General features: G+C 42.1%; 1 protein-coding gene across 12 annotated transcripts in view; it reads right to left on the bottom strand.

Annotated features, from left to right (window-relative positions):
* PHF21A (PHD finger protein 21A) overlaps nucleotides 1–8,069 on the bottom strand; it is a 167,922-nt gene extending 159,853 nt beyond the window's left edge. For 11 of the 12 annotated variants that reach the window (XM_080688073.1, XM_080688078.1, XM_080688067.1 and 8 more), the window contains exon 1: nucleotides 7,567–8,069. The gene's annotated coding sequence lies outside the window, so the exon portion shown is untranslated. Of the gene's footprint in view, nucleotides 1–4,594; nucleotides 4,702–7,566 lie in introns of those variants that run through there. The other variant, XM_080688074.1, reaches the window with a different exon arrangement.
* Between the last annotated feature and the right edge of the window lie 3,103 nt (nucleotides 8,070–11,172).

The raw sequence follows: 11,172 nt of genomic DNA, 5'->3' as shown, positions 1-11,172 counted from the left end.
AGACTTCTAATGCCCATACTATCATTCAGTAATGCTATAATTATAAAGAGACCTATATCATCACAGACAAAAACAATTTATAATTGCTAAGTTTTGACTACATATACACATACATAAATATCTGTTACTTTACATACAAATCTTATAGTAGCTAATAAAAACAACCAACTAATCTAAGGTAAACTAAAACACTAGGATGTTTCTGAAGACTCACTTTAGGATATCAGCAGCATCATAATCATGATAATTAGCAATCAAACTTTACTTAGCAGAAAGTTCTTAGGAGCTTGGGAAGCAATGTATAAAATGGAGTAGACAAGAGGGAAGGGTTCCCTGTGCTGTTTAAATCAACTACAGGTCCCAGCATGCAACACTCTAATCTGGAGTTAAGCAAAAAATCACAATGCATCCTGGGACTTGTAGTAAGTAAACCACTTCACTCTACCACAGTTAAGTTTCAACAAAGTCTGAACTATCTAGCACAATTTGACTAGGTCTTATTATTACGGTTAGTCAAATTCATATCTCATTTGTTTGTTCTCTGCTCTGGCACAGTTTCTTTAGCACATAATTTAAAAAGTATCAATTTATATTTAACTCAACATTTTCACATTAGAAAAACCTTATACAGGATAAGTAGATAAAAGGAATGCTTAAAAAGCAAAAAGTTTGATATAATTAAACTTTAATTATAAAGTTTAAATTATAATTTAAAATTATATTTAAATACATAATTTTTGAAACAATTTTCTCAAAGTTTCCTTGGATCAGTTTTAAAGCTCTCTATCCCACTCCCAAAATAAAAGATTTTTAATTGTTTTACCAGGTTTCCTCTTAACAGTCTTTCAAGTTATGTTTTATAAATAATTTTTCTTAAAGAAAATTCTTTTAAGAAAACATTTCCCATACACTCTAATACTGTCCACTAGGATAGCAGTTTTGTGTATTACTGTTCTTATAGTAATACATACACATAACACCATCAGACACACCAAAAAAAAAGTAAGTTGCTCACTTGTCAAGTCCTCACTCAAAATTTACTCCCTCAACTAACTTTCACCCTTCATCTCTCTCTCTCTCTCTCTCTCTCTCTCTTTCTCTCTCTCTCTCTCACACACACACACACACACACACACACACACACACACACACACCTATTTCTGGAAAGAACACTTAAGAAAAAATATTCCAACTACAAACCCATCTCTCAGCCATTGACCTCTTCTAAAAACACAAAGATTTCCATTAAAACTATCAATAACATGTCCAACCCCAAGCAGGTAACTTGGAGCTGCAATCTATGTTTATTCAGATTCTACACTCACCCCCTATTTTTTGCAAGACTGAAGGAGGAGGATGGGAAAGAACCAAGTGCAATCTGCATCAGGAGGCCTAACACAGGTGGTGGGTTATTTTCAGGCAACGAGCACCTTCACAAACATGCTGTGGAATACAGTCCAAGAAATTCCTAACAAGAAAAGATAAGCTGGCAAACAAATTTAACACAATCCAGCTAAAAATCACCTGCAACACATGCTACTACATTTCACCATAAAAGTGACAGGCTACAACAGGATCTGAAGCTTCATCAATACAACATACTGTCCATAAGGCCAGAGATAGCAGTTGCCATGGTTACTATCACCCACTTTTATCAGGAAATTATTGTCATTACTCTGAAGTTTTTGGTACTTATTTAAAATAAAAATTTTAAAAAACAGTTTAGGGTTCTGTTAATTGAGTGAAAAAATCAACTACTGTTTGATTTGTAAGTATGCTGCCTTAGTAATGCACATGGTTAACAATACTTGGATCTGCAGCAGGAAAAAATCAATTCCTTTCTGCTGCTCCTTCTCCTCAAGTACTGACAGTTTGTATTCTCAATGCAGCCAAAACAATAAAACAAAACCCATCTTTTTGGCTTCTGTGTTTAAGTCATTTTTCTCCCCTAGGCCCACAACCAGAGTCAAAGCCTAGATCACCAACCTGTTAGGCCCCATCTCCTTCCTATCTCCGCATTACTGGTTCACTTTTTTGTCTACTTAAAAAGGCAGAAGAACACTTCCGTAGATGATTCCAAAATATAGGAAAAAATAGTTTCCTTCAATGAGACCTGCTCACTATTTTTTTGAAAGGGGTGGGGTGGGGCTTGCAGTGTATTGGAGGGAGAGAGAAATGGAGGGGTATTCAAACTTCCCAACAAATGTCTAGGGTAAGAAAGTTGCTTTAGAAAAACCCAAAGGATGACTGAACCTCACATTTTAGCTCTAAAAGAAAAGAGTTCACCACCCCCCCGCCCCCAGTTTAAGACTGAATTGATAGACAAGAATTATAAAAGTTATTTTTAAAACATTCTTACAAAAGATAACTGTTCAAAAATTTAATATATAAGAATTACATGAAAGCCTATAAAATTATATGGCCACATATATACACAAAGACATAAAGAAGAAAGCATATACTATTTAACAAATAATTACTTATAATAAATTTAATGCAGTTTTAACAAATTACCTCTTCTAAAAAAAAAATCTCAAAGCAGCAAAAATACACACCTGGTAAAGTTAAAGTGATCAGAATATTTTGCTATACTCCTTACAAATACTTAGGAGCCTGTAAAAAAAGCCCATGTACAAAAGTTCTTGAAAAGTTAACATAAATAATTAATATTTCCCAGCACAGATTAATATGAAGATTCAAACATGTTTCAAGAAATGAGCTCTGAATATAGATATAAAGGAATTCTGTCAAAGGTTAGAGACCTAAAACTTTAATCTCTTCCTTTTCTCCCTTTGAATAGTAATTAAATACAAAAGCCTTCAGCAATAAGATACTAAGGATACAAAATTTAAAAGCACATTAATATAACCTTAACTTCAGTATTTCAAGAAAAGCTTTAAGTAGTCACTGTCTGTGCAATGGAAAAGTTAATATTACCCTGAGCAGTTTCATTTTTATCTAAACAGTTAAATGTTTTTCTCACTATTCACAGAAGCAAGTTTCTATATTTAATTACTAATTGTGGTTATTTCATAAAGAACAGTCACTTCTAAAATTTAAGATATGCTCATAAACACAGGGACTTCTAATTATCTATATTTTATTTTATTTTGGTCAAAATTTGTGAACATGCTATTAAGAAAGCCACAGCTTAGGCTCTGAGTGTTAAATTTTTGTGTTATTTTTACACAAAAATATTTCAGTGTACTCCTCTAGGATTTGAGTAGTCATTTCCTCATGCATCCCTCTAAAACAGAAAAAAAAGATATATACATGTACCTAATACTAATGCACACAAGTACTCATCTTTTACACTTTCAAACAAGTTTAAAAGATTTAGTAAGAATTTTCTCCAAAGTTAGCAGAATCAATCAAAACAATCAAAACCTCAACCGTGACATCTGTTACTCTGTGTGTTAAGAGTCTACAGAAGAACTGAGAATTTAAATATTCACTAAAATCAACTACTATAGTATCAATGGAGAAATGAAGAAAAACTTTAATAGGGGATACACATTTCACAAGATCTACAAAAGGAAAAATGATCTTTTTCTTGAATTATGAGAAACTGCCTAGGCAGCATTTTTTAAACAAAGCTTCAAAACTGTAACAAAGAGCTTTTTGGTAACCACAGCAGTATTTAAAAAAAAAATCATAAGGTGTTTGGGGTGCACTTTTAATGCACTCATTGCCCAAATGATATGGAGAAAGTTAACATTTTAAAGACAGAAGCTTCTGTCCATGCATTAATTAGTAACCTATCTCAACAACTTAACATCTGCATGGCTGCTGACAATTTACAAAGAACGCATGCATGTATTATCTCATTTGATCTTACTTAGAAAAAAGTACAGCATTATGCTTAGAAAACAGACAAAACTCAAAGCAGGTTTATCAAATTTTCTATACATTCCTAAGTTTTTAAACTTTGACATAAAACTTTACAAGCCACCAAGTAGGATATTTCCAGCGATAAATCAATTCACCTAATACTAACAAGAGTTTCAAATGACCATGTGCCTTAAATGCTATGAAACTACTTTTATCTCTATGGAGTTATTGTTAAGTGTTACTAATGGACATATCATCAGCAATGATCTATACCCACAGATATAATTTTACTTATACTTCAAGAATCTCAGTCTTTGGAGGCCAATTCAAATACATCAACCATATGTATTTATAAAGCCAATTACCTAAGAATTTATTTATTAGGATAACTGTGCATAGATATAACTGAGAGAAAAAATAAACACAAAAAGTGTAAAATTTTCTCCATACAATATCTCCCTTTCCCAAATCTCAAGTACTCTTCCAAAATCTCAGGTACTACTTCTATTAATATTATAAGGATGATCACAAAATGTCCCAATTCATACCAACTACTTTTGTTTATAGCCATTGTACATAATACAAGACTAATTCCTCTTCAAAATAATTCTAACAGCATTCTGTAACTAGGCACAGCATCCTTAAGATATCCACAATAAGAAGTCTACTTTGTGTAATATTGTAAGCAAGTAAAAAAGCAGTCAAAGATTTCAGTTTTAAATAGCATATGTAATTTATTAACGGAATTTTTTAGTGAACTTACTCAAAATCTTTCTGGAACTTTAGGGTGTTAATCCTGTTGCTTAGTTGAAGCTAAGAAGAGCTATAATAAATAGCAAGACCCTCAAAAATCAACCATTTGCTTTATCTTGCTGTAGCACCTCCTGCTGGATAGCATTTAGAGCTCTTCATGTAAGCAGAAGAAGAATGTATCTGAGGCAACTCCTTCCAGAAGATTGAATAGGAAAAAGGATGGACCCTTCAAAACTAAAAGAAATAGGGCCCCGTCCATCACTTTAACTCTTAAAAATAAAATCTGGCATAGGGTATAACCTATTACTATTCCAGATCCATAAAGACCTGCCTAAGTCCAACGTGCAAAATGCTTAAAGAAAGCTTGTAAAATTACCTAAAAACGATTTAAAACCCATCAAAAACACTCAAGCAAAAGACTATTATGGCCAGGCAAGCAATGCCAGTCATATTGCAAATACTATTATATTAACAAAAGCAAAAGTCTGACATAGAATGAAAAGCACCTGGAATGTTTTTAACATGTTAGCCAGAAGTTTGTGTTTTGAGAATTTTCTGCACTACTACTATGCTCTTCGCTTAAGGATAGTTGTACCTCTCCAGAAGTTTTAAGTACAGACATTTTTTTGCAAACAATAGTAACTACACATTAAAAAACATCCTCTTTGCCATCAAAAGCTATTCCTGAGATTTTAAAATTCATTCTTCAGACATTTTAAATAGTCCCTACAGCTCATTTTAATTAAGCCCATGATGTAGGTCCCATATACAAGTGGAGACAGAAAAAGAGAATAGGCAGGAACTTACCAAAATCAAAATGAAAATAGTATTTCCAATAAAAATGGAGTAACAGTTTCCTACAAAACCGTGAAACCAAGTAAATTGTGAAACTTAAAAAAAGGGGGAGGGGGAAGGGGACTAGTCTTCAAAACCAAAAGAAAAGCTGACCTATTTATTTCTACTGCCCAAACATGAGTGAATACCAAATGTAAACAAACAACATGAACACTGAAAAGTACACTTAGGTCTAAGCCCCAATTTCAGTTTCTTTACCAGGCCCTCAATGAAACTACAGATGTTGATGAGAATCCTCTATAAAAGGAGATATTCCGGCTCTCTACCCTAAAGAACCCCTATAAAGTGTGCCTGTGAAAAGGCTTCCTTCCTAGAGTGCACACACTGCTTTAAAAAAAAAAAAACTTTCACCAGTCCAAATTAATCTGATTCTAATATTCAGCTATCAATTATTAATATACAAATGATCTTCCTTCTCTAAAGTCCCCAGCTAAAGCATCCACATTCCTAACACCTACTATTAAAAATGAACAGCTCGCTCCCCGGCTATGGGGCAAATCTTTGAAATCCAAAACACAGCCACAAAGTTCACTGTCAAGGCCAGTGCTGAGGCCCACACAGGCCCGGACCTTAACTCACATTTGAAATTCTAGAAAGCCATACATGCAAAGACATCATTTAAAAACAACACAATGTGGACGTGCAGAGTGAGACCCTCTACTTCAAGACCTAAACAAAGAATATTTCAACATATGACCGGAATATGATGACACCAGATTCATCAATGAAAACAAAACCTGCCTACCATTAGCAGTCATACCCTTATCTCAACAACTCAACTACTTAGAAATCACTCTCGGCACATCTGCACCCCACAACCGGCGTGTGGCCTTCTCCGGGGGTGCAAGCCACAGACAAAGTTGAAAGGAGACATTCTTCCCCGGGTGCCCAAATCTCGATATCAACCCCTCCCCTACCAGTGCCACCTTGCTGCTACCCACCATCGCGAACGCGGTCAGGGGGAAAAAAGAAATCCTAACAGCACCGCTCAGCAGAATAAAGAGACCAAAGAGAGGATGACGAGAAGTGTTGGGAACTGCGTGCACGACGGGGCTGGACCAAACGGAAAGAGTCCCACTCCGCGCGCCCCTCCCCCCGGCGGGGGCGCGGGCGGGGGAGGGGCGGCCGCGGCCCCTCTCCGAGCGGCCTGCCAACCCCGGCCCGCGCAGGGTCCCGGGGGCGCCCTGCGGCCGCGGGCGGCGGGGGCGAGTGCGGGAGGGCCGGCCCCGGGGTGAGGGGTGCAGGCCGACTCTCCGGAATAACAAGTTGCAGAAGAAGAAGAATAAGCGGAATTTCCCCAACGCTTCTCCGGCCACCCAAGACAAATGCACCAACACACACACATACACACACACACACACACACACACTCGGGCCCGGCAGCGTCAGCAGCCGCAGCTTTTTTTTTTTTTTTTTAACCAGATCCCTCAGTCACCAAACAAGATGGTTTTCAAAAAAAAATTTTTTTTTAAATAATCATAATAAAACTTCCCCCCGACAGCATCCCGAGGAGGGGGGAGGGTGATGAAAGAGCCAATACGACCATTCCCGGGCGGAGGGACAGCCGAGGGGCGGATAAGGCTCCGCGCCCCCCGCCCCCGCCCGCGGCCCCCTCCCCGGCCCCCCGCCGGGACAATGTGACGCCCCCTCCCCGCCACCCCCGGCGCGCCGCCTCTGTCACCCGCTCCGGCCCTGCACTCAGCGCCCAGGCTCCCGAGGCTGCTCATAAACTTACTTCCAATTTATCCTGGGGAGGGGTGGAGGGCAGAGGGGAGGAAGAGGGGGAGACAAGGTTTTTCCATTGTCTTTTTTTAGGGGGGGAGGAATAGGAAGGGCACACAGGGGGGCGCCCCGAAGGGGAAGTTATTGCTCAAATCTCAAGTTGACTGCGGGGTCCTGGCGAGAACACCCCCCCTTTACCTCCTCCCTCCCACACACCCCTCCCCTCCCCCCACAACAAACTCCAGGCAAGCAGCCCCTGTTCCTCCCCTAGACAAACACCAGAGACAAGACAGAGAGAGGGAGAGAGCAGGGGGGAGAGGGGGAAGGGGAGGGAGGGGAATAGAGCTACTCCAGAAAAAAAGAGAGGAGAGTGAGAAGAGAGAATGGAAAAGCTGGGATACTGCACCCTCCTGCTGCTGGCTGGCTGTCCCCCCTGGCAGCTGGAGGCAGGAACTCTGAGCAGGAGAAGCAGGAGGAGGAGGAGGAGGGAACTCTTCTTCATGGGGAGGGAGGGAGGGAAGAAGCTGGGGCTGCTGCTGCTGCTGCTGCTCTGGGCCTCTCGCACTTTTTAGATATTAGTGTGTTAAAATGGTAGGTTGTTCCCTTCTCCCTCCTCCTCCTCCTCTCCTCTCCTCTCCTCTCCTCTCCCTCTCTCACTCACTCACTCACTCACTCTCTCTCTCTGGGCTGTTTCTTTCCTCCTCTTCCCCAGGCAAAGGGGGGTTGGGGAGGAGGGGGTGGGGGGAGGAACTGGATCCTCCTCCTCCTCCAGGAGGGACACACTCGGCTCCGGGCCGGAGTAGGAGGGGGGGGATCAGAGCAGCAGGAGAGAAACTGTGGGAGACAAACAAGCCCAACTCTTCATCCTCCTCCTCCTCCTCCTCTCAGCAGCAGCAGCAAGCACCACCAGCCCATTCACCACCCGGCCCCGGGCCGCAGCACCTCCGCCGCCTCAGCCCGGGGATCCCTCCGCCCAGGCCCAGACACACTCGCCCGCGCGGGAGCCCGCCGCGCGGCCCCGCCGGCCCGCCGCCGCCGTGCGCGTCCCCGCCGCTCCCGAGAGCCGGGCGAGAGGGACTGGGGCTGCAAAAGCGGGGACGAGGGCGGGGGGAGAGGAGCCACCGGGGTAGAGGGGCACCGTGGGGCGGGAGGGGACCGCCGGGCTGAGTGGTACGGCGGCCGGCCCGGGCCCCTGCGCCTCTGCCCGAGGTTCCCTGGATGCACGGGCCCCCCCCGGGGGCGACGGGGCGACGGCGGGGCCCGCGGCGGCGCTCGGGCGGGCGGACTACTTGACGTGTCGGTGCGGCGAATTTATTTCACTTTGCCTAAGGAACGGGGTGTGCTGCGGCCCCCATTGCCTAGGGAAAAAACCCGGATGTAAAGTGAGTGAAACTAAACTAGAGTGAAGTAGGGCAGCAGCAGCCAAACTCCAGTGCAGCGGCGGCGGCGGCGGTGATGGGGCTGAACACGGAGCTGCGGCGGCCAAACTCCGGTGCCGCCGCAATGATGGGCCGGGGCAGCGCTGCAGCTCGGCTCCGGGTAGCTGCAGCCGAGGCGAGGCCGTAGCCCGCTGCGGCCCCCCGCCCCAACTCCACGGCCGGAGCCCAACTCCCCCTCCCGCCTGCAGGCGCTGCTAAGGGGCTCCGGAGTGGCCCCAACTCCCTCCAGTGCAACAGCAGTTTTAAGGGGTGGGGGAGCCGCCAGGGCAGGAGCGAGGAGAAGCGACGGGGAAGCACTGCAATGAGGGAGCGTGGTCCAGGCAACAGAAGGATGCAACCTCAAGTCGAATGCAACATGCAATCCCCGGCCGCCGCTCGCCCGCTCCCTCCCCTCGCCACCCCGCCCCCTTTCCAAATAACTACCCTTGAACCACTTTATTAGCCGTACTGAGTCCCACACTCGCTTCGGAGAGGGGCGGGGGACGGGGTCCTTCGCTCACCTTTATTTATTGCTGCTTTCTCCCCCCTCTCCATGTTTTTTATTCCTAAGTTCTTTTGTTCTAAGGGGGATGATGGCATTTACTTTTCTGCTTTGTGTAGCAGGGCAATCACTGGGAATCGGCCACGTATAATCCGGCGGTTTGTCATATTTTATTAGTGAAAGTATTTTATGCCTATTCTACCTCCAAGGACTGTAACATGGAGAACTGCAGGGAGGAAAAAAAACAACAACAACAACAGGAGAATTCTTGTTTTGAGAGGTTTCTTGGCGGGGCGGAGGGGGGAGATGGCCTTTTATTTTTTGGAGGGGGTTTATTTAGTTTTTTTTAATCGATAGTTTTCAACTTACAGCTTAATGTTTTTGTATAGATATACTACTGAATTCTAAAATAATCCCAAACCACAATAAAGAAAAAAGTCCAAAATACTCGATTTTTTTTTAAAAAAAAATCCTTACTGGACAGTGATATTATCTGTCCTGTGCAGCACGCTGGACTTAACATAGTGTTGGCCTTCGAATGTTAAATAACAATAAACCTCAACCTCAACTGAATACAAATGGGGGTGGGGGTGGTTTTGTTTTTAAGGCTCAGCACTTTTGTAGCATCTGCCACTACGCATTTTCCAGGCATTGATTAGCCATGCAACTCCCATAGGCATGAAAGTCCAGTTTTTGCAGATGAAGAGCAACAGTGGTAAGATGATTTGCCCAAAGTCAAACTGAGTCATTGGCAGAACCCAGACTCTATTTATTACTAGTCTCATCTTTTCCATTGAATAGTATTTCCTCCTGGAAGTAAACAGTATTTCAAAATAAGTAGACATTCTTTACCTTATGTATCTCCACCAGAGGTGCTTTGAGATCCGTGGAGATGAAGGTATTTTCTTCTATGACCTGCAAAATTAAGTTTAGTTTCCCAAGAAAAAGCAATTTTTAAAAATTCTGATTTCTTAAAGCTAAAAACTAAAGTATAGGTTTTATTTTACATGTGTAGGCCATTTCATACTTTCAGCTTTTTGTTGAAAAAAAAAATTCACAGCAGAGAAAGTGTGTAAGAGTTTGAGAGGGAATATGAAAATCCCTATAAATGATTCAAGAAGCCTGGATGAACTCATAATGTTGTGAAACTAAACCCATAACGCAGACAAGATGAATAACAGTAGGACAGGTTGGGCAGTAAGACCTGGCTTTACCATCTAGAGATAACTCTAATGTATTTAGATGAGAGAGGGAGGCGGAATTTCAAGCTGGACTGACGAATAGTGTCATTTCAAATCAGCCCAGGCTGTCAGAATTTTTTCAGAGCAATATTGCTGTAGTGTTCTTTCTAGAAAAAAAGAGTTTAAAAATTTTTCAGAGTTTCAGAGAAAAAATTCAGAAGCCCAAATTGCACCTGAATGTATAAATGACATAGAACAGGGGTCAGCAAACTATTTTCTGTAAAAGCCCAGATAGTACATATCTTAAACTTTGCAGACCATCCAGTTTCTGTCACAACTTCTCAACTCTGCAGTTGTAGCACAAAAGCAGCCATAAAAAAAAAAAATGTAAACAAATGAGCCTGGCTGTTTATTTATAGGCTTTGACATTTGAATTGTATGTACTTTTCATATGTCACCAAATAATATTTTAATTTTTCAACCATTAAAAAAACTCTTAGCTCATGGGCCTCACAAAACCAGGAGGTGGGCAGGATTGGGCCATTGGTTATTGTTTACTGACATGGCTTTAGAAGACTGTAGTTCATTCAGCTGCTGAACTTCTTGTACCAGAGGTTGCTTGGTTACTAAGATGTTTGTATAGCACTCAACAATCAGTGTCATGCAAAATCATGTTTTAGATATTTACACTTAATTAAAATATGTAACCAAATAATTGTCTAACACTCCTACACCTATCAAACTCTAAGGAAAAGAATACTCTAGCTTGTGAGTCATTGATAGACCAAGTTTCTATTGACATGCTCTTCCTCACTCTAGGATGGTGAAGAAGAACGGAACCAAACAGACCTGGGTTCCAACACATAGGAAGTATCATCACTCCTTTTCAACTAAGGCACCTTGGGCAAGTT

The sequence above is a fragment of the Plecotus auritus genome, assembly GCF_963455305.1.
Source record: "Plecotus auritus genome assembly, chromosome: 9".
Lineage (NCBI taxonomy): Eukaryota > Metazoa > Chordata > Mammalia > Chiroptera > Vespertilionidae > Plecotus > Plecotus auritus.
This window is presented reverse-complemented; position numbering and strand designations above follow the sequence as displayed.